This window comes from Balaenoptera physalus, assembly GCF_965194825.1.
Source record: "Balaenoptera physalus genome assembly, chromosome: 18".
Taxonomy (NCBI): Eukaryota; Metazoa; Chordata; class Mammalia; order Artiodactyla; family Balaenopteridae; genus Balaenoptera; species Balaenoptera physalus.
In genome coordinates, this window is record NC_138899.1 from 865,495 (window position 1) to 892,580 (window position 27,086).

The following is a 27,086-nucleotide window of genomic DNA, read 5'->3' on the forward strand; positions in this document are numbered from 1 at the left end:
CTGGGAGACCCGCGCGCGCACCCACGGACGGCGGACGGTCCCGCGCGCGCACCCCCGCGGTCACCCGGGAGCCCCGCGCGCGCACCCACGGACCCCGGACAGTCCCGCGCGCGCACCCCCAAGGCTACCTGGGAGCCCCGCGAGTGCACCCCCGCGGTGGCCAGGGCGCTCGGCAAGGGCCCCCGCCGCGGTCACCCGGGAGCCCCGCGCGCGCACCTACGGACCCCGAACAGTCCCGCGCGTGCACCCCCAAGGCCACCTGGGAGCCCCGCGGGCGGGCGGGCGCAGCCCGCCCCGACCTCAGCCCGCAGCGCACCCCTCCCCGCCCCGCGGGCGCAGAGGCGCAGCCCGGCCCACCCTTCCAGCCGCGAGTCTCTGCGCCCGGAGAGACAGGGGAAGCTGCGGGCGCAAGCACCGGAACCTGCCCGCCGTTACCTCCGGCCGCCCCCAGGCAGGTGCAGAGGCTGCAGCAGCCGAGCGCGCCCTCCCCGCGCCGCCCCTGGTGAGTGGGTCGGTGGGTCCGCGGGTGGAGGGGTGGACCGGCCGCTCCCCCTGCGCCGCCTGCCCCAAGGAGAGGCGCAGGAGGGAAGCGCGCGCCCAGATTCGGGTCCTGTGACCTCGCCACGGTTGGCACGAAGCCACCCAGTACGTTCTGCACCCCGGCATCCTGCAGATGCCAGTCGTGAGTGTGCCCGGCCATGGCACCACTTCCCAGGGATGTGCGTGGACCATGTGTGCGCTCTCTGGACCCTGACTGGCCTCTCCTTACCGAGGGGCTGGCCATCCCTTAGAGGCTGGCGTCACAGAGGGAGTGTCTTAGGAGGAAGTGCCCGTTTCCGTAAGTGGTTTTGGGGGTTCAGGTGGGCAGCTCGTGTCAGCACAGTGTGTGCCCACTAACCGTCGGCACCGCTAGCGGGGAGGAGGGTAGGGTAAAAAGGTGAAGGTGGCCCAGCGTCTGCCCTCAGCGCTCAAGGGTCTGGGGGCAAGAAAGATCTGGAAACACATAATTGCAACATGAAATGAAGGTATAATAGCCACACATGGAAAGTGTGGAGTAAAGCTAAAGAACTGATTTTTCTTTTTTTTTTTTTTTTTTTTTTTTAAAGATTTATTTATTTTTATTGATTGATTGATTGCTATGTTGGGTCTTCGTTTCTGTGCTAGGGCTTTCTCCAGTTGCGGCAAGCGGGGGCCACTCTTCATCGCGGTGCGCGGGCCTCTCACTATCGCAGCCTCTCCTGCTGCAGAGCACAGGCTCCAGACGCACAGGCTCAGCAGCTGTGGCTCACGGGCCTAGTTGCTCCGCGGCATGTGGGATCCTCCCAGACCAGGGCCCGAACCCGTGTCCCCTGCATTAGCAGGCAGATTCTCAACCACTGCACCACCAGGGAAGCCCTGATTTTTCTTTTTTAACGTCAAAACCCACTGAATGTCAGCAGTTTTGTGTGGTTCAGAGTAGAGCCCAGCGAAGGGCGTGGGGGTCTGGAAAGGTGTGGCTGCAGGGCAGAGGGTGGCCTCTCCCTGTGGACACACGGCCTGGGCTCCTGCAGCTGAAGCAAACCCCGCTGTACCCGCGCCAGGCCAGCCCGCCCCCATCACGACCTCCCACCTCCAACTTCAGGGAAGGCCAGTCACCTGGCGGAGCGTCCAGAAACGCTGGCCCAGCCCTCCCCAAAGTGCAGGGCGGCACATCCGCCTTCCCACTGGTCCAAGGGCAAAAACAGCCACACTTGTCCTGGAGCTCAACTGGCCCCAGGCCACGTGCCCTCAGGCCTCCACAGCCACCTGGGCGGGGCCTCCTCTCTCCCAGGTACCACCCCCTCCTCCTTGTCCTGGCCTTCCCCCTCTTCAGGCACAAAAGTGTGCGCAAGTGGTGCTCCAACTTGAGGTGACTGGGGTCCCCCGAGAGCTCGTTAGCCCCGGAAGGCCAGCACCCTCCCCCCAGAGTTCCCCATCCAGTAGGTCTGGGGGACCCAGGAACATGCCCTTCTCACGGGAACCCCGGTGACGCTGGTCCACACTTTGAGAACTGCTGCCGGGGTCTAGCCCATCTTTAAACCAAAAGCAAAACAGAGGAGAAGGCGAACCTTCTGGCCCTGCTGCTCTCACGGACTCCCGGTCCCGTTGTCAGTCGCTCACTCTCAGCTTCCTCCCCTGAAGCACCTCTCGCTGGTACGTTTCTGAGACCAAGCCGCTAAACCCAGCGCTGCTTCAGGGTTGAGTCTGCTGGCCTCGGTGCCCAGAAGTTTGCTCAAACTGTCTGGATGTCATTTTGAGGGTGTTTTGTAGCCATGATGAATATGTAGACCAGCAGATCACCCTCTCTGGTGCGGGTGGGCCTCGTCCAATCAGTCGAAGAGGAGAAGACTGAGGTCCCCGCGGGAGAGGGAATTCTGCCTCCAGACTGACCAGGGTCCCCAGCCTGTGGCCACGCTGCACACTTCAGACTTGCTGGCCTCCATGATCCCGTGAGCCAGTCCCTCCCTCCGTCTCAATCTATATCGGACCTTTACTCGCTCCTTAAATTATGGCACACGTGGTGCCATCTTGCCATAAAAATCACTGAATGTGGCGTAAAGTGTAACAGTCATAACAATCACACCCAACACTACTGAGCACTTACTATGTTTCCGGGACACTCCTAAGTTCTTTCCGTGATGTGAACTGATTAAATCTTCACAAGGATTTAGGAGGCAGGCACTGTTTCTACCCTGTTTTACAGAATAAGGCAAAGAGAGGTCCAGTAACTTGCCCAAGGTCACACAGCTGGTAAGGTGTCAGAGACAGGATCAAACTTTGATGCGTATAAACACAGGCCTAAAAACAAGTGTTTGCTTCAGGGAAACACTGTCACGGATCAACTGGAATGTCACCCCCAGACCCCACCCTGCACAAAGCATCTTAGCCTGAGTGTCCCAAGAGCACAGACCTACTCTGCATCACTGCCTCGGCCCGTCCCAGAAAGAATAGGCAGAACGTAAGATTATCCCCGGATACCGAACACATCCTCTTAGCAACCGTTCCAGAAAGTCAGCCCTGAAAGGGGAGGCGAGAAACAGGAGAGCTGGGAGGGTGTGCAGGTCGGGTTCTGAGAACCCAGGCGCCGGGGGAGCCCGCCCTCGGGAGAGAGGAGGGGGCCCTGGGAGAGGTGGAGACATGGCTCTTGGAAGGTAGCGGGAGCCGCCCGCCAGGCCTGGGTGCGGCTGTTTCCTGCACTAGACTGTCCCACATGGCGGCGGAGGGCAGCAAAGAAAAAGGGGAGACTTGAAAAGGACGCTGTGAAGAAGCCCGCAGCCTTGGGCAGACAGCCTCACCTGTGAGCTGGGGCACAGAGCCGGCGTCCATCTGAGGGGGCATCCCGGGCCCTCGGGGACCTCAGGACACACCCGCCTCTCCTGGGCAACTTCCCCCTGGGCGCTGGATCCAGGTGAGTGCTGAGCAGGCAGCGGGGGCTGGGGGCGGTCCCTGCCCTCACGGGGCTCCCAGGATAAGTCCCCGGCCTGGGGCCGCATCAGCTGCCTTTCCTGTAACCCCGGGCCAAAGGCGCGGACAGAACACTCAGAAGACAAAAGGCAGGGTTCACCCAGGATGCTGTGGGAGGGACCAGCTGTGGCTCCGCCAGCACATAGCACGAGAATGGCTGGAGGGCGCTCAACACCAAGGATGTCAGGGATGCAAAGAGACCTCGGGGAGACACCACCTCTCACCTGCCAGAAGAGCCTCATCAAATACACAAGAGGTGGCAAGTGCTGGTGAGGACTGGAAAAGGGGAACCCTCGTGCACTGTTGGTGGGAATGTAAACTGGTGCAGCAGCCACTGTGGAAAACAGTGTGGAGGTTCCTCAAAAAACTAAAAACAGAACTACCATATGATCCGGTAATTCCACTTCTGGGCATTTTTCTGAAGAAAACAAAAACACGAATTCATAAAGATATAAGTACCCCTATGTTAACTGCAGCATTATTTACAGTAGCCAAGATATGGAAGCAACCTAAGTGTCCATCGACGGATGAATGGATGAAGAAGATGTACGTACACACAATGGAATATCACTCAGACGTAAAAAGCAATGAAATCCTGCCATCTGTAGCAACATGGATGGACCCTGAGGGCGTTATGCTGAGCGAAATAAGTCAGACACAGAAAGACAAACACTGTGTGATCTCACTTATATGTGGAATCTAAAAAACCAAACTCAGAGAAAGAGTAGGATGGTGGTTACCAAGGGCTGCGGGCAGGGGGTTGTTGTGGGAGATGGGGAGATGGTGCCCCAAGCGTACAAACCTCCCGTTACAGTTGCGGATGAGGAAGTTCCAGGCTCCAGCGTTCAGGGAGGTGACTACAGTTATCAACACCAGATCGTAAATGTGAACGTTGTTAAGAGGGTAGATCTCGAAGGTTCTTAGCACAGGAGAGAAATGGTAACTATGTGATGTGGTGGAGACATTAGCTAAGCTCACCGTGGTGCTCCCTTGATGTACCATGTATCACACTGTCACCGCGCACCTTAAACTCGACAGTGTGTATAGGGGCATCCACCCAAAAGGCGGTAGGGGTCCCATGGCCCAGGTTTGGTGCAGAGGCTCCAGGGGAGGGTGGCCATCACCGGGATCGGCTGGAAGTGGCGCCACAGGGGTGGCGGTGGTGCGCCCGGCCAACCCCACACGCTGGTCTCCAGGAGACAGCCCGCGAGTCAGCCCGCACGTGCACGTGCATGCATCTCCCCGCCCTGCCCCGCCCTGGGTCCAGGGAGACGCTGGGGGAGGGAGAGTGGAGAGCAGCGCCCCATCCATCCCAAACCTGCGCCCAGGTGGGGCGGGACGGGGTGGAGAGGGAGAGATGGAGGCCGAGGTTTTACATCAGGACTGAGCCTTGGAAACTGAGCTGAGCTAACTGAATGACAACAATTAATAAACTTCTGGACTCAGAATAAAAAGTCACCGGGACGCCCTCTGTAGGTAACAGAGGGGCTGGCCTGGGCATGGCCACACCTGCTGGATCCCCGCCCAGCTGGGGAACCTGCAGACGGCATCCTGCCTCACGAGGCTCAGGTTAACCAGACACCTCCGCAGACCGAGGCCCTGCTTCTCCAGCTTTGCCCTTTCACAGCCTTGACAGGCTCTGCAGTGCCATTCCTGAGCTCAGCAAGGAGCCCAGTGCCCTGTGCATCCTGAGAGGAAGTGCGAACTCCAGAGTGCTCCCCTGCTGGCACAGCATAACTTACCTGGGAGCAAGGCAGGGTGTCCCTTCCACAATTTACTGGGGATGGTTTAAGGGAAACTTCACAAAGATCCCCCAGCGGGCCATAAGTGACTCCGACCGATCGGGACAAGGACTCTGGGACGCAGGACTGACTGTCCAGAAAGATCCTAACTGGGAAATGAAAAGCCTCTGGTCTGAGTGATGCTCTCAGGCTGCGAGTGAGCAGGTGGGGACCCCTGTGGAGCCCGCCTCAGAGAGGGCTGCGCCCCTAACTCAGCCCCTGTTCTGCTGGGGCCGCAGGTCCCCCTGCAGCCACACAGGGCGGGGCCTGGGGGGAGGGCAGTGCCCGTCTGGGATCCACCCCCACGCCCCCCGGCTTGCAGGGACCCACAGCACCGGCATCGCCGGGTTCTGCGCTTACTGTAAGGATGTCGCCAGGCTGGGGTTCGGCCCTGCCGCCTCCCCGCTGGGCACCTTGGACAGGTCTTTTGGGGCATTGGGCCTGTGCATCTCCTCGTGGGCCTGAGCGGCCTCCAAGTCAGAGCGGTTTCGACTTTCTGGGAAGAACGTTTTGTTCAGATGTAAAGCAGTAAGTAACTGCAAGGACCCACCTGGCACTTTCCTGCCGCGCCTGAGTCGGTGTGGAGGCTATAGCAGAGCAGCATAGGCTCGCGGCTCGTAAACAACAGAAGTTTAGTTCCCACGGTTCCGGAGGCTGGACGTCCAGGACCAAGACGCCAGCGTGGTCTGGTCTGGGGAGGGCCCCCTTTCTAGGGCCTCCTTGCCGTGTCCTCACACGTGAGAAGGGGTGAGGGACTCTCTCGGGTCCCTTCTATAAGAGCCCTAATCCCATGGGGCCCCACCCTCATGACCTAATCATCCCAAAGCCCCCCACCTCTTAACACCATCACCTTGGGAGTTATGATGTCAACATATGAATTTGCGGGGGGGACACAGCCCGACCACAGCATTCTGCCCCTGGCCCCCCAAAATCTACACCCTCACACGCAGAACGTGTTTGCTCTGGCGTCAACTCAGCAAAGTCCCAAGCCTCACCTGAACGACATGGCCGAGGCGAGTCACCGAGGCCAGGTCCCCTCCGGCCGAGAGCCCGTCAGACGGGACAGGCGACCGCTTCCGAGGGACAAACAGCCCCGTCCCAAAGGGGAGGAAGGGAAGAACGGAGGGTAACAGGCCCCGAGCCCGTCCAGATCCTAAGGCCCTGGGGGGGCTGTCTTCCAAGATGGGGCGGGGGGGGGGTCGGTGCAGGCCCCGGGGGCCGCCCTCACGCAGCCTTCCCAGCTTGGAGCCCTGCAGAGAAGACATTGCCACGACAACACCAAGGTTTAACCCCCGACCCTCCGGAGGGGCGGCCACCTGGGCCCACAGCACACCTGGGCCCACGGCACACCTAGGCCCATACCACGCCCGGGCCCGCGCAGGAGTGAGGTGCCACGATGCCGGGAGCACCGCCCCCCCCAGGCAGCAGCAGCCCCCCGGCCCTTGCACTCAGCTGTGACAGCAGCCCGGTGGTCTCCGGGGCCCCTCCTGCGTTGCCCTGGACAGCAGGTCCTGGCTTCGTCTGGTCACAGTCACGGCCACGCTCCAGTCCTCCTGAGCGCTTTGCTTTGTTCCCTAGGACATCAGCCTGTAATGAGGCGTCACGTCACGCGGACGGCCATCCGGAGGGGGGAGAAAAGGAGCCGTGGCTCCCATGACATAGGCGGGTTGCTACAGAGCCACCAAAGTGCCCGGGCTGCCTGGCGTGAGGACAGTGGGATCCGCCCACCTGGGAGCTGATAAAATCCCCAGATGTTACACGAATGCCCAGAAGACGTGACAGCTCAGCAGACAAGCCTGATACTCGAGGAAAACTACGCCGGGTGTCCGGCCTTGATGGACGTCCGCCCGCGGTCAGGCCAGTGAAGCAGTGTGAGGTTTCAGGCCCAGCGCGCCTGGCTTCCGGGGGCCCTGATCGGAACACGGCTGACACAGCCTCGCCTGGGGCCGCCTCGTGCATCCCAACAGCACTGGACGCCCCCCGAGGAGAGCGCGCGGGCGGCGAGGCGGGTCGCAAGCTACCCGAGGACAGTCGCGGCCCGGTGATGCGCTGCTGTCCCTCGGGCCCAGCACACGTCGGCAGGAGCTCTGACTCTAAAGTGGGTGTCACAAACGGGCGAGGTGCTCTGTTAGGGCACACCGACCTCGCTTATAAGCAAAACGAGCTTTCGGAGCGAGAACCGCGTGTCTGTGTCCCTTCTCCAGACCCTGACACTCCTGCTTCGCTCTATAAACATGGCCCGTCGCCCAGAACGAGCGCGGTCGGGAAACACAAGAGTTTTAAGAGGCAAAATGCTTAAAGCGAACTCGCGCTTTGACGTCTACCGTTGTCCTCACGTCGTGTGAACCTCAGTTCAGGTTCTCAGGACAGAGCGTCAGGTCCAAGCAGCGACTCGGGATGCCCCGGGTTAGGGTCGGGCGCAGCGCCAGCCCCACGACCTCGCACCTGTGTTGGGCTCTTTCGGTTCCTCGGGAATCACGCCTCCTGGGAAGCAGGAACGGTAACTCGGTGCACGGGGGCATCTGGACTTTCTTCCCTCGTTTCAGATACTTTCCAAGAAACCGAAGGAGACTAGAGAAGAGCACGCGGTTGGCCCTGAGGGATCTGGCATCGCTCCCTCTGGGACTCAGTTCAACACTTACACCGGGTCCTAGCAGCTGGAGTTGATTTTAGTCTCCGAGCGCCTGGGGATCTCCTGCGCGCGCGTTTAAGAGGCCCCCGTGTTCGGGGCTGTGCACGTGGCATCCCCACCGTGAACCCCAACCCTGGCCTCTGGGGAGACATCCCCACGGAAGGCCGAATGCTGACAATGTGCTTTTGGGGGTGGAAACGCCCCTCTGGGAGACTCTGCCTAGCGGCGCAGCTCGGAGTTTGGGTTCCAGAGTCAGCAACCTGGGCTCACATCCCGGCCTGGCCACTTAACTTACTGGGTGGGTGACCTTGAAGAAGTTTCTTAGTCACGCTCTGCCTCATTTTCCCCATCTGTGAATGGGGACCACAAAATACCTACAGCACTGGGTTGTTTTGAGGATTAAATACGTGGAAACGGTTAGAAGAGTGCCTGGCACATGGTACACATTCGATAAATATTAGCAGTGCTGTAATATTCAGAGAATCAGGCAGGAAACCCAGAATGGACCACTGGCCTTGTCCCTGTGGTTCAGGGCGACCGGGGGGACCCCACGCTCGCCAACCCCTGAGCCCTGAGGCCCAGCACGGACGCGAGGCTGCACTCCTGCTCGGCGGCGGGTCCACTTGTCCAGCACGGACTTGAGCCGCCCCCTCTGTGGCCCAGGTCGCGGTCACGTCTTCTTCGTTTGCCCGACTCCTGAGGTCTGATGACGCGGGGCCCCCAGCCTGGCCCTGGCCCAGCGGCCCCTCAGGGCACAGCGGGTGTGACACGGCGTAGCTCCGAGTATCCCAGGGCTGTTTTCTCCTTACAGGGCAAGCCAGCAAATATGAGCACCTGATGTTTGCAAAGCCACGCACCCAACCCTGCAACGAGCACACAGAACCCAGAAACCCAGGGCCCGGTCCTCCTGAGGCCCAGCCGCCTCATCAAACCGGAGGTCCGGGGCCTTGGCCGTAGGGGATGCCGCGGGGAGGGGCTCAGCCCACAGGGGACGGTTGTTCAGAGGGGCCCAGCCTCCAGGTGGCCCCTGTGGCTGCCGGACTAGGTCAGGGGAATCATGAGGTTCAATAAAGGGAGAGTGAAAAATTAAAGCGGCTCCACTAACATGTGGTGTTCTTTTATTTCACTATTTCCGTTTTTGAGCAGCTTTACTGAGGACAGTTGAGATACGAAGAGCCGCACCGTTACCGTGTACAGGGCGATGAGTCTGGACCTGCGAGGGCACCGAGAGCCCCTCCACAGCCAAGGGAACAGAGGGCGCCCTCACCCCGAGCTGCCTGCACCGCCTTCGCTGCGGCCAGAACGCTTAACGTGAGACCTGCCCTCCTGACGCGGTTTCAGGTGCACAGCAGCACAGCACCGAGCTCTCGGCCAGGGCGCCGTGCCGTCAGCAGCTCCAGGGCACCCTCGCCTCCGTAACGGAGACTCCACGCCCGCTGAGCCTCCCCTGCAGCCCCTGCGGCCCCCGTCCCGCCTGCTCCTCCGGGTCTGACTACTAAGACCTCACAGCCCTCGCAGCTGTGGACCTCGCAGCCTTTGCCCCTCTCTGCCCGCTCATGTCAGCCGGCGTAATGTCCTCCAGGTCAGTCCCCGTTGTGACAAGCGACAGGGTTTCCTTCTTTCGGGCTGGACATCTTGGCCAGGCGTTGAGAGCACAACACCAGCGTGAGGCGGGGGGGCGGTGCCAGGTGTCCCCTCCCCGGGGAGGTGCGGGCTGGAGCAGGGAGGGGGGACACCGAGGGCAGCGAGGCAGCCCACAGGGACCTGAGCCGGGTGGGGCAGAGGTGGGAGATTTCATTCTTTTGCTACCACTGTGTTTGAGGCCTGGGAAGGCGGGTGTCACAGGAAAGTGAAATACGACCCTGGCTCTGGGCACTTACAATCTCATTGGGTGATAAGACAAGTTTGGGAGAAGTTCCAGGAATAGCAAACTTAACTCACGACTTCACAGCCGCTGAGAAAGGCCAGGAGGGTGGCCGAAGGAGACTGTCAAATACAGTCCCGTCCAGAGAGCATCAGAACGCTGGACGCAGACACAGTCTTCCGGCCGGGCGGCCCCTCCCCAGTCCTGCCTTTGCCTGGTCCCCCTCCTGGGAGCAGCTCCCAGATTCCCACTGGGAGGCCGTGGACGGCAGGCCAGGGAACAGGGGTCATGGCAGTCCCTGGGGGCCGGGACACCCGCAGGGGCTCTCCCACCCTTGTCTCTGCCATTTGTGCCCCTGCACAGGTGAACCCTGTGACACGGAGGTCACGGCTTCCGTCTTAGGCTCCCAACCGCGGCCCCTCGGGCGGCTGGCGGCTCCGTGTGCGCCCGCTAGTGTGCACCTTTGTCTGCTGGGCTCTGGAGGAGACGAACACCCACGTCAGACCTCTCTCGGATGAGTGTCAGGTGGCCAGCCCTTCACCACATCCTACAGAGATCAGGGCTGGAAACGTTCCTTCCACCAAAAACGCACGGAATGAGCACTGATGCCAAAATAGGGCCCCTGGCAAAGGGCAGCATCCTCTTCTCCCCGCAGGGAGCAGCGCCCCTTTCAGCTCCCTGGGGGTGGGTCGCACCCCAGCACCAGCCCACAGGACAGACTCGCACAAAGTAGCCCCTCACACCCAAGGTACCTCGGACCTTCTGAGTACCAACTGCTCTCCATAAAAACAGTATCTCCTCCCCAAACGGGCGGGTGTGTAACTGTCGCCTGCCGCCTTAATTATCCGCCCCCCGCCGGGCTCTCCCTGGCAGTGGATTTGACGTCTGGGTGGAAAGGAAACTGCTAACAATAGGGGTCACCGATGGCGATGATAACGGGTCCTCTCGGGGCGCCCGGGCTGACGCACGTCTCTGTGCTGTTTACACTCCTGCCCCGGGGACTTTGGTCCAAAACAGTAAACATGGGAGGACATGCCAATCTGTAATTAGGAAGTTGGTTTATTACTTTCTTTAGAAAACTAGTAGTAACAACTTTAAATTTGATTTTATTGTACGTTTTCAGATTCTCCCCACCCAACAATCCACAAAATACCAGAAGGTCCAGAGGAGGGGGTCACAGGCACTCAGGCTCTGCAGAGGCTCGGGGGCTGGTACGTGGGCCGTGGGCCTCCTGTCTCTCCCCAGGGACGTGGTCAGTGGAAAAGATGACGCAGGGGCGCCTTGGCGCTGAGACCTCCAGGAAGGAACCGGGAAGCCGGGCATGTGTGTGAAGCGCACACAGTGACACTGGCGGTGCCCGCAGGGCAGTAGGGGAGGGCAGTGGGGGGAGGGCACGGGGGAGGCAGTGGGAGGGCCGGAGGAGTGGAGGGGGGAGGGCAGGGGGCGGGATGAGGGCAGTGGGGGAGGGCGGGGGAAAGGGTGGGGGGGCAGTGGGGGGCAGGGGAAAGGGTAGGGGGCAGGGGGAGGGCAGTGGGGGGAGGGCAGGAGGGAGGCAGTGGGAGGGCGGGGGGAGCGGAGGGGGGAGGGCGGGGGGTGTGCTCTGAGCTCCCTTGCAGCCCCCGCTGAGGCTCCAGCAGCAGCAGGAAGCAACTACACTCCCCTTGGAATCGGGCCGCTGCCTCCATCTCCTTTGCCTACCACTGAATATTTAAACATACCTGATTTAATTTCAGAAATGTCATTTGTTCAAGCGTTAACTTAAGAGGCCGTATTTTCCAAGGCTCAACACCAAGGTCACTGAAATTGAATTTAACCTACCTTAACATCTATTTTAACTTGTAGATCTGGACCTATAACTCTGTAGCAAATGTTTATTTTAAGCCAGTCAAGGTCACAGCTATCTAAAAGGAAAGCTCTTTTCCCCCTCCTTCCCACTGCAAGTAAGATTCTACGTCTTGGCAAAACCCTTCCTACCCAGCACATATGTGTGGACTTGGTTGGCAGTGAGTGAATAGGGCTGTGGATTATTAACTTCCTTTTTTTAAAGACAATTGTAGATTCGCATGCAGTTATAAGGAATAATCCAGAGAGATCCCTTTTCCCCCCAATGGTTACAGCGTGCAAAAGTACAGTAAGATGTCACAGCATGGATACTGACACCGACACAGCCCTCACCCTGGGCTCCCCATCACCACATGGTCCCCTTTTAGAGACACCCGCCTCCCTCCCACCCCCTCCTGAACCCTGGCGACCACTAGTTTTTTCTCCATTTCCATAGGGCTGTCATTTCAAGAATGTTCTCTAAATGGAATCACTCAGCCTGACTCTCTGGAGGTTCACCCAGGTGGTTTTGTGAACCTGTCGTTTGTCCTTGTTCTTGCTGAGTAGTTAGCCTTCCACGGAGTAGAGAGGGACCACAGCTTTTTCTAGCCATTCACCCATCGAAGGACACTAGGGTTCTTTCCAGTTTGGGGCTACTATGAATACAACTAATGGAAACATTCGTGTGCATGAATTTGTGTGAATATGTTTTCCTTTCTCTGGGATACATGCCCAGGAGTGCAATTTGCTGGGTTGGATGACAGCTGCATGTTTTGTTTTAAAAGAAACTGGCAAACTGTTTCCAGATGGCTGTACCATTTTACATTCATCCCCACCATCAACGCAGAGATCCAGCTTCTCGGCACCCTCACCAGCATTTGGTGCAGCCACTGTTCTTCACTTTAGCTCCTCTGACAGGTGTGTAACTGTAGCTCGTAGCTATTTTGCATTTCCCTAATCACCTTTCTGGTGTTCCTTTGTCATCAATACCTCTTCATCTCTGTTTTCCATTTTCTAACTGGATTGTTTGCTTTTATACCGGTGAGCTTTGAGACTCCTTAGTCCTTTATTTGTGGTTTGCAAATATTTTCTCCTATCTGTAGCTTCTCTTTGTTCACCTAGCAGGGTCCTTTGGAGAGCATACGTTTTTCATTTTGATAAAGTCTAATTTACCCGTTTTTTCTTTTATCATGTTTTTGGCATCAAGTCTATGAACTCTTTGTCTATTCCTAGGTCCTGAATATCATCTACTATATTTTTTTCTGACGTTTTATAGTTTTACACTTTATGTTTAAATCTGTGACCCATTTCGAGTGAATTTTTGTATAAGGTGTGAAACTTAAGTCATGGTTTTTTGTTCGTTTTTGTTTTGCCTCTGATGTCCGACTGCTCCAGACCATTTGTTGAAAGGCTGTTTTTCCCCCACTGAGCTGATTTTACACCTTTGTCAAAAATCAGTTGGTCCGTCTGTGTGGGGTTACTTCTGAGTTCTGTATTCCGCTCCACTGTCTGTCCCTCTGCCAGCTCCTACCCGTCCCGATTACTGTGGCAGAATAATGCCTTGCTATCATTTAGACTGGTTCCTCCTACTTTATTCTTCTTTTTCAAGATATTTTAGGTATTCTACCTCTTTGACTTTCCACACAAATTTTACGATAATCTTGTCTATATCTACAAAAAATTTTTGTTGGGATTTTGATAGGAATTTTGTTAATCAGTTTGGAAAGAATTGAGGTCTTTACTATATTAAGACATCCAATCCATACACACAGTATGTCTCTCCATTTATTTAGGTATTTGAGTTCCTTCATCAGCATTTTCTAGTTTTCAAGCCGTGTACGTGTTCTGTTGGAGTTGCACCTAAGTATTTATTTGTCTGGAGTAACTGTAAATGGTATTGTATTTTTAATTTTGGTGTCCATGTGTTCATTGCTATACGGAGAAATACAATTGATTTTTCAATGTTTATCTTGTATCCTGCAGCCTTGCTAAACTCACTTATTAGTTCCAGGGCATTTCTGTAGAGTCCTTGAGATCTTATAGTTAGATAATCGTGTCATCTGTAAATAGAGACTGTTTAATTCTTCCTTGCCAATCTCCATGCCTTTTATTTCCTTTTCCTGACTCACTGCACCAGCAGGAACTTCCAATACAATGTTGAGAAAATTGTTCCCAGCTGTATGGGGAAAGCATGCAGTCCTCACCACGAAGTGTAATGTCAGCTGTAGGAGTTTTTTTGTAAGTACTCTGATAAGTTAAGAAGCTCCCCTGTATGCCTATGTTTCTGAAAGGGTGTTGAACTTTGTGAAATACTTTTTCTGCATTGATTGAAATGACCATGTGATTTTTCTTTAGTTCATTAATATGGTGGATTACACTGATTAATTTTCAAGTATTGATCCGGCCTTGCATTCCTGGATTAAACCCAAGTTGGCCATAGTGAATAATTCTTGTTATATGTTGCTTCATTCTATTTGCTAATATTTTGTTATGGATTTTGTGTCTGTATTCACGAGGGTTACTGGTCCATAGTTTTCTTTCTCGTTTTTGTCTGGTTTGGGCATCATTGTAACACTCGCCCCATAAGATGAATAGGAAGAGGGTGTGCAGAGTTGGTGTTCTTTAACGCTTGGTAGAATTCTTGAGTGAAACCATCTTGATCTGAAGATTTCTTTTTTGAGAGTTTTAAAATTATGAACTCAATGTCTGTAATAGCTTCAGACTATTCAAATTATCTGTTTCCTATCAAGTGAACTGTGGTAGTCTGTGCTTTTCAAGAAATTTTTGTTTGTCTTCAACTTTCAGAAGTTTAACTATATGTCTTGGTGTGGTTCGGGGGGACTTATTCTAACTGGGGTTCTACTAACTTCTTAAATATTTGGGTTTGTGTCTTTTGCCAAATTGGGCCATTTTCAGCCTTTATTTAGGTACTTTTCAGCCCCGCCTCTGTCTTCTCTCCTGTGACTCCAATGACGGGAAAGTCAGATCTTCTGTTAGAATCCCCTCGGGTCCCCAGGGCTCTGTTCTTTTTTTTTTTTCCTTCAGTTTATTTTCTTTGTGTTGTTCAGGATGGGTGATTTCTGTTGCTTCATCTTCAAGTTTATAGATTCTTTCTGCCGTCCTCTCCCTTTTGTTGTTGAGCCCACTGATGGGGATTTTTTGCTTCAATTACAGTACTTATGAAATTTATGAAATTTCCATTTCCTTCTCTCTGTCTTCTATTTCTCTGCTGAGATTTCTTATTTTTCCCTTTTAAAGCATGTCTGTAATCGCTCAGTGAAGCGTTTTGTGGTGGCTGCTTTGACCTCTTTGTCGGACGGTCTCGCCATCTCTCCCATCTCTGTGTTGACACCTCTTGTCTTTTTTCATTCATTTTGAGGTTTTCCTGGTTCCTGATACGACAGTTAGTTTTCAAAGGACACGTGGACATTTTTGCATTATGTTACGAAACTCTGGATTTGTTAAAAATCTGCTGTTTTGGCTGACTTCCTCCGGGTGCTCCAATAGGGAGGGAAGTAAGGGCACCGCCTCTTTACTGCCCGGCAGGGGTAGAGGCCAGGTTCCCCAACGGTGACACTCAAGACTCTCGACATCTGGGGCAGAGGGTGAGAGGTCGGGGGGCTCCCTGTCACTGCTGAGGGGGTCTCCACTGACGCCTCCCGGCCGGGGGGTCTGGAGCTCCTTGCTCTGCTCCCTGAGTGTCCCCACTGTCACTGTGGTGGGGGGGGGGGCTCGCTCGTCCCCCCGGTGGTGGTGAAAGTCCTGGGTCCACTAAGCCTCCTCTGAGTCCCAGGGCAGGGGGACGTCCAGGCTCCCCACGTGGTCTCCCCACGTGGTCTCCACTGACCTCAAGTGTCAGCGCTGGGATGGGACTCATTACCACCGAATGAGGCAGGGGAGCCTCATGCAGCCTCTCAGGGTGGGAGCCTAGGTTCCCGCCGTCTTTGGGGCCTGGCGGGTAGAGGGGCACAGTTTTCCCGTGACGTCAGGCTGGGGCGGAGCAGGTATCGTCCAGAAATGGCCGTCCTTCCTCTCCTGGTCCTTTGGTGGAGAGAGCAGGCTTCGGTCAGGGCTTTCTGCCCAGTTTATGCCCAGTGGCGCTTCCGGCTGCCGGTTCCTCCAGCGCCCAGCCTGGACCACGGTGTCCTTCTCCGGCCCTGGGATCCCGGCTGCTCTCCTCCTTCTCAGAATCTTCTCACTTTTTTCACATGTAAAGTTCAGGGGCCCGTGTTTACCGAGGGGAAGGATGAGGGGAGAGTCTGTCTGCTCTGTCTTCTGTGCGGTGGTCTTTCACGGGTTAAATTTTAAAGTGACATCAGAGCACAAGCATCTCTTCTGACCCAGCGAGCTCTGGATACACACCTCCCTCGGGCTCTGGGTGAATTCATTCAGAAAAACTCCTGAGACAACAAAGGGGGCTGCCTCTCAGTTTCCCACGTAAGAGGAGGCCCTGGCCTGGGGGCGGGGCGCTGACCTTGAGGAGGCCCTGACCTGGGGGCAGGCGCTGACCTTGAGGAGGGCCCTGACCTGGGGGCGGGGAGCTGACCTTGAGGGCGCCTACAGCCCATTTTCACAGCAAAATCCGAGGAGGGTTGGGGCAGACACAGCCCTCTTCCTCGGAGAGGCTGGAATAAAGCTGTGACCTGCCATTCTTGTCTGCTTCCGGCCTGTTGGGTAGAACACGTGCATTCACATAGGTTTAAAGTTTAGTGGTTTGTCGGCTCACAAGGTATCTAGCTAGTAATTATGCTTCTGCGGGTCACAGCTGCATCTATTTTGTTTATTTTGAGATTAGAGTTACTGTCATTTTTATGGCAAAGGGAAGAAAAATGATCTTTAGGGATATCTGTTGAAGGATGTTGGCTAGCTTTAGTTAGAGTAATTTCACTGGGTAGCAAATGTGCCTACTTACATTCTGACATTTCAAATGAAAAGCTGACAAAGCGAAAAGGTGATTAAATTTTAGCATCCATCATGGAAAGCTCTGGAATTTCAACAAATACAAATGGAAAAGTGTTAGCATTTCAAAGAGAAATACTCTCAAAACATGATGCCCCGAAGAGAGAAGCCTGGCCCCCGGGTAAGCTCAGGTGTTCTGCAGGAAATAACCGCAGTTTCCCACCTGGCTGGAACAACCTGGAAGCCACAGGAGGAGTCCTGGGTTTAAAAAATTAAAAACATGGTTAATATCCGTGTCAACGAACCACGGTCTCACTGATTCACCCACCTGTGCTTCGTTTCTGTAAGTCTAAGAAGGACGCTGGTACCAACCCAATCATCTGTCTTAACCACCTCAGGTACTGGGTGTATAAACGTGCCAGACACGCTCCATCACCACCCGTGCACGCAGAACGAGACCGCATCGCACGTACAGACGAGGCTTTGACTCTGCCCACCGGGCTCTACCTGCTCAGCCGGGTGGGCGCACAGCCCACGGTCAAGAAGACGGTGCAGGAGGTGAGGGTGCAAACCCGTCACCGCAGCTTCAGACACACCTCGTGGGAAAAGATCCCAACGACAGTGAGGTGGAATCACCCCCTTCGCGACAAGCACTTAGAAGTAAGACTTCAACTTTGAAGGCAGTTTGAGGTTTGCAGAACAAGGAAGAGAAAGTGCAGGGAGCCCCCACGCATCCCCCCTCACTGGTGCGGTACCCGCGCTATGACTGATGAACCAGTGGTGCTATGTTCTCTGTTATGAACTAAATCTGCGGTTCACGTCAGAGCTCGCTCTTTGCGTTGGGCAGTTTCTGAGTTTGGACAGATGCATGATGTCACGTACCCACCATTATGGTATCGTGCAAGATGGTTTCACTGCCCTAAAATCCCCCTCTCTCTGCCTGCCCTGTGGTCACCCCAGGTTGCTCTGGGGTGTCCCCGTGATGTGGTCCTTCCCACAGGACACAAGCTGGAGGCATGGTGACCTACCCTCATGTCCCGCTTACTCACCCCTCCACCCCCCAATTCCCTGGTCCCCCCACCCCCGTGGTGCCCACAGGACCTTCCTCCCTCTCCCCAGGCCCTGCTGCAGCCTGAGAAGCAAAAAACACGTGGTTTGGAGCGCCGGACCCTGGAAACTTGCCCGTCAGGAAGGCACATTCCCCAAGACAAACTCTGCTCTGAGACGCTCCACTCAGGGTGTCATAGGCCAAAGTGCACCCAGCCCCGGGGACCACGCCCATTCACCGCAGCAGGAAACCAGCCCCAGCGCCCTCTGGGTCCTCAGGGGTCAGCGCATTAGTGAGGTGGCACTTCCCACAGGGAGACTCCTGCCCCGGGCACGGTTTTGGTTGTCAGCATGGGTGGGTGGAGGCCGGACCTGCCGCGCGCCCCACTGTGCACGGAAGGGCCCCCCGACCACGAGCAACTCGCCTGCGCACCCGCCGTACCAGGTGGGAGCCCCAGAGTGAGAGCCAGGGACACAGGAGGGCCCCGGGCCTTGTACCCAGAAAACGCAGAGCCCTCCACAACTCACAGTAAGAAGACAAACGCCCCTAATGAAAATGACCTGCATTCACCGTTCTCTAAAGAAGGTAAAAGACGGCCTTCAAACTCATGGAAAGATGCTTACCATCGTCAGTGATCAGGGAAAAGCGCATCAGGTCACAGGAGGCACCACCTCCCTCCCAGCGGGCGGCCGAAAGAGAGACGATGCACAGTGACACAGCTGGTGGGGATGGGGGGGCGGACAGCCGCTGTGGGAGACGTGATCAGCAGCTCCATCCCAGGTCCAGCCCAAGAGAAAGGAAAGCCGGGCCACACAGACGCTAGCGCATCAGTGCTCACAGCAGCCAAGACGTGGGAAGAACCCCAGAGTCCACCGACTGACGGACATGAAGTGAGGTCCATCCACACACGGCAGGGGGGCACGATCCAGCCGCAGAAAGGAAGGAAGCGCTGACACACGCTACAACACGTATGACCCCTGAGAACATGCTAAGGGAAAGAAGCCAGACACGAAAGGCCGCATACTGAGACATCCAGAGCAGGCAAAACCACAGAGGCAGAAGGCAGGTTAGCAGCTGCCGGGGGCTGCAGGGGGCTGGGGAGTCAGTGCTGGTGTGGGGGTTTCTTTGGGGCCAGGGGATGGTTTAAATTAGACACTGGTGGCTGCCCAGCTCTGTGAACACTAAAAGCCACCAAATTATACATTTTAAAAGGGTGCAATTTTATGGTACAGGCACACCTTGTTTTATTGTGCTTCGCAGATATTGCATTTTTTACAAATTGAAGGTTTGTGGCAACCCGGGGTTGTCAGAGGATAACTGCCATTTTTTAGCAATAAAGTATTTTTAAATTAAGGTATGTAGGTTTTTTTTAAGACATAATGCTGTTGCACACTTAACAGACTGCAGTATAGTGTAAACGTAGCTTTCACATGTACCGGGAGACCAAGAAATTCATGTGACTCGCTTCATCGAGGTACTTGCTTTACTCTGGTTGGCCTGGAACTGAACCCACAATATCTCCGAGCCCTGCGTGTACGCGAATTATGCCTAAATAAGCTGTTATGAAAATTGAAGGGAGTGGCGGACCGGGCAATCTACATTCACACACACCAGCCCTTCCTGGACGCTGTCGAGCTTCTCACAAGTCATTTTCTTCTACTTTCCCTGCAACAATCCAGAAGCTGGCGGAGAAACTCAGAGAACGCCGAGCTCGCCCAGGCGCCACCCCAGCCGGAAGGGTGACCTGCCTGTAAACTCACCTGTGCATAAACTCACCTGTGTGCCTCCTGGGCTGGTACACAAGCCTGTGGCTCAAGGCCTCCTGGGACCCCTCGGCTTCTCCAAGGAGCAGGCCTGACTTCCCTGCTCATCCAAGCTGTACTCGCCTAAAGCGTCCCCACCATTCTGTCACAGCCTTAGGACACATTTCACCCCTAAACATGGAAGGAAAGGTGGTCCAGCCTTGGCCGGCCCAGCAGTGCCACCTGCTGGCACGAGGGGGTCTAGCGGGGCCAGGCCGGCCCACCAGGGGGCAGGGGAATTGGAATTCTCAGGGTGTCCGTGCCGGGGACACACTGTGTCAACAATTGTCGATGCCCTGCACCCCTGGGACATTCCTGTCAGTAAAATTTGGGTACATGTATCTAAGCCCCAAAACACTGTATTTTACACAAAACCAGACAGCATTTTTGCAGTTTCCATGTTCAGATACTAGCACACAGGTTTCAAAGTCAGTGTTTAACGGAACCCAGACCCTCCAGGATGCCAGGATCTCCGCCCGCGGCTGACCACGGGTGCCCGCGAGACGCTGCGTCCCTGTGTTCACATGTTGGCACCTTCCACGTGCCGGGCGGCGGGGAGTCAGCGTCACCAAGGACACTCCTGTCCGCAGACACACAGGAAAATGAGCTATGACAGCCTTTGCACGGGTGTCAAAATAAACCAGTTACAAGTGGCTTATTGTAAAAAACACAATAGCTTCAAGATTTACATGAAAAAGCGGCGAGATGTTTCTAAGGACTTAAAATACTTATTGTGAAAAAATGAGAAATGAAATCTTTGCTTGAGGGGCCCGGGGGAGCCGGGAGTTACCTGCGGGTGACCGGTAAGGAGAGCCTCTGCAGTGGGGAAGCGGCCTTGTGGTTCTAACCGCCCCCCGCCACCGGCCGGCAGCTCGCCCAGCGGCCTCCAGGGCGGGCTTAGGACCAGGGGTCTCTGGACGTGGAGCCCCCAGCCTAGCAGCACCATCCGCCCTGGAGGGCAAAGTTGTGTGGGAGTTTCATCTCTTGTCAGAGCAGGGGTGGGGGGAGAGAGGGCGGCGATTTTGCCCCTAACCTGGGTACTGGCCAGCGTCGGGAGGCATCTCTGGTCATCACGACGCGGGGTGCTGCCCACACCCCACAAGGCACAGGATGGCCGGCCCCGAATCCCAGTGCCGCTGAGGCTGCGAAAGCCCTGTGGACCCAGCGGATCTGTTCCTGCCCCTCCCACCTGGCTCCCAGGTGCGGCCCTCAAACGACAAGGACGTGATTTGGCCTTACTTTCCTCAGAGCGTAAAACAAATTCTTTATCTGCTGTTCAGTGAAGTTCACAGATGCGTCTGGAAATTGAAACTCAAAGGTGACATTTTTCTTTCTTCCACGTGCTTGATTTTTCTTCCTTGAAAGCTGCGGCCGCTGACATTTTGTGCCGTTTCTGTGCTGTCCCTCCTCCTGTCCTGTGCACGAGGGACCTGGGGCAGCCTCCCCAGCCCCCAATGCGGCCGCCGCCCTCCAGGGAGACCCCCGCCACGGTCCTCCCACACCTGCCTCTGCGGTGCTCCGGAGAGCAAGTCAGTATGTGCAACACGTGGCCCAGCTGTTGGATAAGCCACACAAAACGTGGACATTTCATACTAAACAGGGGACACAAGGATGGGCTGAGGTCAGGAATGTGGTCAAGTTTCAAAGTGGCTGTTCTGGTTTCAAACTAAACAAAGGCCCCTTTCCTCCGAGTCACCTCACCCGAGCTTCCGTTCCTGGATCTGCCGTCAAGGCCCCGCAGCAGGTACGAGGCTCCTGGGTTTACAAACGCACAGTCACCGCCTTCACCTCCCGAAGATTATCCAACAGGGTGTCAGGCAAACACTTACATTCCTCCCAAACAAAGAAGAAGTCCACCACCTGGTACTTTTCCTCTGTGTTCTCTTTATTTGACTCCGTTAGATAATTTTTAAACTGGAGTTTTAAAGAATTCACTTTAGAGAAACAGTAACCTCGAGGTGTAACCATCGTCCTGCTCGAGGACTTAGTATTTACAGCCCGTACTTTGCAGAAAGACATCTAAGAAATAATCTCCCAGAGCAGCTGAATCACAAATGTTTTCCAGCAAAACATTTCAGATTGTTTTCAGATTAAGGAAAATCTTTTCTGACAAAGCGTCCACGAATTTTCTGCCACCAGCGAATAAATCACACACCGTCTTATTGATTCCTTCACTTCGACCCCGAAAACATATTCTTCCAAATAACCAGCACTAAATCAGAGGCTTTCACCAAAAGCTTGGTAACTGCATTAAATAGCAGATGACCAGCAGGAAAACTATGAGTGTCCTGGGGCCACTGTAACAGAGTTCCACAGACTGAGCGGCTTCAACAACAGGGATCTGTTCTCTCAGAGTCTCCAGGCAGGAGTCCAAGGTCAAGGTGCCGGCAGACTGGCTCCTTCTGCGGCCACGAGGGAGGGTCTGTCCCGGGCTCTTTCCCAGCTCCTGCTGGTCCCTGGCATCCTTGCCTGCTAGAAGCATCACCCTGATCCTGCCTTCATCTTCACGTGGCTTCTCCCTTTGTGCGTCTCTTCTCCCTGGGTGTGTCTAAATTTCCCATTTTTAGGAGGACACCAGTCACGTTGGATCAGGACCACCCCATTCTAGTAAGGCCTCATCTTACCTGGTTACATCTGCAACAACCCTTTTCCCAAATAAGGTCACATTTTGAGGTGCTGGGGGTCAGGACTCTGACACATGAACTTGGGGGGCACACGAGGCATCCCCTTGCTGAACTTAGACCTTGTGATGTGATCCTATCATATCTTCCAAAGTGTCTATTTGTTGGGAAACACAAACCCTAACACTAACGTGTCCAGGGCCAGGAAACTGGTCCCACTTTCAAAAGGCCCATCAACACCTCGGAACTGAGAATTCGGGGAGCGGCCCAGGGCCCTCGGGAAGGTCGGCCTGTTCATAACAGGGGTGGTGTTTAGAAGTCTCTGGGGGGCCAGCGCTGGGGATGCCAGGGCAACCGGGTCCCAGCGGCGTGAGACGGTCCGTGTGTCTCAGCACCAGCCCCCGGGACCCCTCCCACACGTGACGTTCCTGCACCCAGAGGGTCACTGGTCGGGGACTGAGAGCACACGTCCTGTTCACGCCATCCTCAAAAATAAAGACAGGAGAGGTCCTTCAACACCACACTTCAAACAGGCAAACATTCCTGCCTAATCGTTAACTGTTAATAACAACAGGGAGGAAGCCACTAACAAAACCCGGGGGTCCCTCGGCCCTTGTGTCCCGACCCCCTCCCTCCCCAGGCCACTCGCGTCGGCACGTCACCCACCCTTTACTGACCACACATCTGTCACGTCTGTGTGCCTCCTGAGACCCCTGACGCCCTCCGTGGTTTGTTTCATTTGCATGCGCTGAGGTTCACGCTTTGTGCTGTAAAGGTCTCTGGGTGTTGACAGATACGTGATGTCCTGCATCTACCACCACAACCGTGCAGAATGGTTTCACTCGCCCTAAGATCCTCTCTGCTCACTTCCTCTCAGCCCTGAACAGAATCATCGGCCGGATGGACCGCAATCTGTTTATCTGTCACCTGCCGAAGGGCACCCTGGCTGCATCCAAGTCTCGGCTGCTCTGAATAAAGTTGCCATAAACATCCACGTGCAGGTTTGGTGTGGACATAAGTTTTCAGCTCGTCTGGGTAGATACACAGGAGAGCGGTCGCTGGATCACGTGGTAAGAATTTTGGAAGAAACTGTCCAGCGTCTTCAAAGCGGCCGCCACATCCCGCACCCCTCACGTCACTCACCCCGACGGGCTCCGCTGGTTCTGAATCGCGCGTCAACGTCCAGTGGAAAGGACGTCAGGAAACGGGGCCCCTGAGCAAAGGGGGGCTCCACAGGACGAATCCGACAGGGCACAGACCCGCTGCCTGGGCCGGGGCAGGGCCTCCCTGTCCACCTTGCAGGCGCCGAGCAGGTGCCGGCGGCCCAGGCGGGCGGTGAGCGCAGGCCGCCGAGGCCCGTCCCCGCAGATGCGTCCCCTGAGCGGTACGTGCGGCCCCGGGGGGCCAAGATGGACGCCGCCTGCTCCTCAGGCTCCTCGGGGGCCGGAGAGTTAACCCGGGACGAGCCTCGCATCAGCTCCCGCTCTTTCCTGCAGCGACTCCGCTAACCGCCCAGGAGCAGGCTTTTCCTGCTGCCCCGTATCCCCCTCCCGACTCCCCCTGGAGTCAGTGCCCTCGGGGGGACGGGGAGGGCCGCCGCGACTCCGGAGCTCACCCCTCGGCTCGCGCGGGGCCTGGCCGCCGTCCGTGGCAAAGGTTAAGCCCACAGGGGGACGCACAGCGAACCCGAAGGCGAACGGCCCACGGCCACGGCCAGCCCGGCCTCCGCTGGCACCTGAGTCCAGGGGCCGGGCGAGTCCTTCCAGGCGCTGGTGGCCCGGAGTCAGTCTCGCAAAGGCCAGTTAGCGTCTCTGACTCTGTGTCCCCGGCACCAACCTCAGACGGCACCCTGGAGCCAGGAGCTGTCGGGGACACCCCCGGGGTGGGGTGTCACTCGGGACAGCAGCCCTCCTCTTCCCGAGGGCGACTCTCGTGCATCCCCCTCAGGGCAGGGTCATGAAGCTTCCAGGCTCATTCCAACACCCGCCCCATCCCTGTGTCACAGCCACGCCCGCGTGACCTGCGGCTGCTGGTCCCACACACACGCGAGCAACGGGCACACTGGGCCGTCCCCCGTGCCTGCTGCTGCGGCTGAAAACGCACTCGGGGCAGAGTTGTCATGGCTTTTTTTTAAGGAGGAAAAATGCACCAGATTTATCTGAAAAAGCGAAAACCGTTCCTCTGCATTCAGGTCTAGTAACTGTGGGCCCGGCTGGACGGAAAGAAGCCCGCTCTCCGCCGGTCCCCAGGGATGCGATCCGGCAGAGAACCAGCCCGGACCGTGATGACCCACGGTCGTGGCCTCGAGTCGGGGGTCTCTGCCACGCAAGTCACGTTACAGGGGGTTTTCCGCCCACAGGAGAAACTTCAGATGTGTACAGAAGCAGCAGCACAGGGTAAGGGCTGCGGGTGTCTGCGCCCAACCCGCCCTGCGCCTTCCTCATCCCAGGAAGGGGGCTGCACCGCCCCTGCCCCCGTGTGATCTAAGGAGACCAGACACACCATGTAAACACAAACACGAGACAGCCGACAGCTGCGCGGCCACGATGCGGTTAACAGTTCTCAGTTTAAATATCGTTTCTGTGTTCTGAGCCCACTGGGTTTGTTAGAATTGGGACCCGCACGGTGCAGCTCACACACTGGATTGGCTGTTACTTCCCGGCGGCTCTTCGGACCTGCAGGTTCTCCTCCAATTCTTCCTTCTCTGCAACTTTTTCGTGGGTCACGTAAGGCTTCCCACAGACTGGAGTCTGCCAGTTACTCGCCTTCGGCGGCCTTTAGTGAGATCCCCGTTCCCAGTATTTCCTAGAAACCGTCATCAGGTCTAAGTGTCCTCAGATCTCAGCGCAGCTTTTTCTTTACCTACCTCACTGCGAGGGCACCTCTCCCCTCCCCGCCCCGCTCTGACCCTCCCGTCCTGTCTCCCAACACCTGCTTCTCGGCAAGCACCCCCAGCAGGCGGTAATCGCCGTTTCCACCCACTTCATCTGTCAGAGCAGATGAGCAGGCCCAAGGCACCGCGGCCCTCAGCCGGGGGGGTGGAGGGGGCTCTTCTTTCCCTCCACCCACTGAATTCTGTCCCCCTCAAAAGCCCAGGCCAGCCAGGGCCCTGTCCCCCTGCCCCCGGGTGTGAAGCTGCTCCCTGGCTAACAGCTGTCTGTACTCAGGGCATCCATCAGATCCCCGCCTGTCCCGGCACCTCTGTCTGCAGACACCTGTCCGGACTCTGCAGCCAGGCTGCTGGGTCCTGTTAACCGCACCCCAGGGATCCAGCTCCGCCCAAGAGACACGTGTGCCCGTGAGTGCCCATAACTGACCACACACACGTGCAGGAGGCACCACCCACGCGCGGGCTGCACAGCTGCTTGCCGGGTCAAGTTTTCTTCCGTGTTTGTGCCAACACAAGAAAGAAAATGTACCTCCATCAGATGACCTCAGAACTGAGCCCTGAAGACCCAGATCCCTCTTCCCACTTCCCGATGCACAAATCCACGCTCTTCCCTCTGCAGGTGAGCGAGGCCACCTGGGTTTGTTGGCCACACCCCCCTTTCCCTTAAATGCCTAACTCTCCAGGTGTCGTGATCGCCTTCCCGCTTCTAACCTCAGAAAACAGAAAAGGTCCCAGCTGCACAGGGGACAGGTCAAGAGAGGTGGCAAAACTCACGAGAGATGTCAGACACTAGGAGACACGGCGTTTCCTGAAGAGGCATCAAACTACCTGGTAGGACTGTTTATTTAAGAAGAGAAGGACAGTAAATGACTAAAGATGCGTAATTCAGCCAAGCCTTGATATCTGAAGGAGGAGAAATTATACAGAGAAATCATGCCAGTTGTTGGGTCCTTCAAAGCATGGAGAAATGGAATATTGCATCTCGAACACATTTCACGGTCTACTTAATTCAATAAATAAAAAATTGCATTTCAGAGTTGCAGATGGTGCCAATGAAATGAATGAATGCTGTTTCATTACTCTCTGTTTTCAGGGAGTAACTGAAAAAGTTGCCTGGCTAAATGTCCAGATCAGATTTTAAAGCAGCTAAAACAAGACCACAAATACAGTCCACAGGGAAAACAAACATATGATAAGAATTACCATTAAGAACTTGTAATTTATATGCTTTCTATGTTTTCAAAGCATTTTCTTCCAAAGCAAAACCATGGTTCCAAACACTTTTGGTATGAAAATGGCATTTTATTTTATTTTACTTATTTCTGGCCGTGCTGCGCGGCTTGTGGGATCTTCAGGGATGGAACCCGGGCCCTCGGCAGTGAGAGTGCAGCATCCTAACCACTGGACCACCAGGGAATTCCCTGAAAATGGCATTTTAATATAAAAATTGCAAACCCTTACCTGGTGGTCATCCATTAGAATATACAATTGGGAAAATGAGTGAAGACTAAAACTCCTGTTGTAGGATTTCGTATATTTTAGATGAATCTGAATCAATCAAATCATCTCTACGCACATGGAGAGAGAATAAACGAGTGAACAGCACAGAGACGCGGAGTCCACGACGACAAGGGGCAGCCCAGAGACCCCAGAGGCGGTTCCAGGGGCTGCGGGGCAGGGAACTGACGGAGAAGCCGGAGGGTGGAGCAAGCAGTCAGCAAGGCCTGCAGGCGGAGACGCCGCGGAGGCAGCTAGAGGTGGGGCTCAGGGCGACCTGGCGTCCCGATGTGGATGGTTCCCACAGCCACAGGACTGCGAGGGCACCGAGGGGCTGGGTGCAGACGGCGGGCAGGCTCTCGGGCGGGAGACACTACAGCACCTCTGAACTGATGTGGGTGCAGAGAGAATGAAGACCCAGAGACGCAGGGAGGACAAGGGGGAGATGGAGCGACGTTGGAGGGAGGAAGAGGGCACCAAGGCTCAAGCGGGGCTCAGGCGGGGCTCAGGTGGGGCTCAGGTGGGGCACAGGTGGGCACAGGTGTGGTCAGGTGGGGCACAGGTGGAGCAGAGGTGGGGCTCAGGTGTGGTCAGGTGGGGCACAGGTGGGGCAGAGGTGGGGCTCAGGTGGGACACAGGTGAGGTTAAGGTGGGACACAGGTGAGGTTAAGGTGGGACACAGGTAGGGCACAGGTGTGGTCAACTGGGGCTCAGGTGGAGGGAAAGGTCCAGGCAGTGACAGCCAGGA

At 55.9% G+C, this 27,086-nt stretch overlaps 1 protein-coding gene and 1 long non-coding RNA gene across 10 annotated transcripts in view; one reads left to right on the forward strand and one right to left on the reverse strand.

The window, feature by feature from the left end:
• MCF2L (MCF.2 cell line derived transforming sequence like) overlaps positions 1 to 27,086 on the reverse strand; it is a 130,736-nt gene that overhangs the window by 91,817 nt on the left and 11,833 nt on the right. The window lies entirely within an intron of this gene.
• LOC309647535 lies at positions 73 to 20,438 on the forward strand. Of its 3 annotated transcripts, none has more exons than XR_014256152.1 (4): positions 73 to 502; positions 9,043 to 9,478; positions 10,884 to 10,971; positions 12,367 to 20,438. It is a non-coding gene; the product is annotated as an uncharacterized lncRNA (long non-coding RNA). The 3 variants fall into 3 exon arrangements; XR_014256154.1 differs by lacking the exon at positions 73 to 502 and adding an exon at positions 6,982 to 8,833; XR_014256153.1 differs by lacking the exon at positions 73 to 502 and having other exon boundaries at positions 6,982 to 9,478.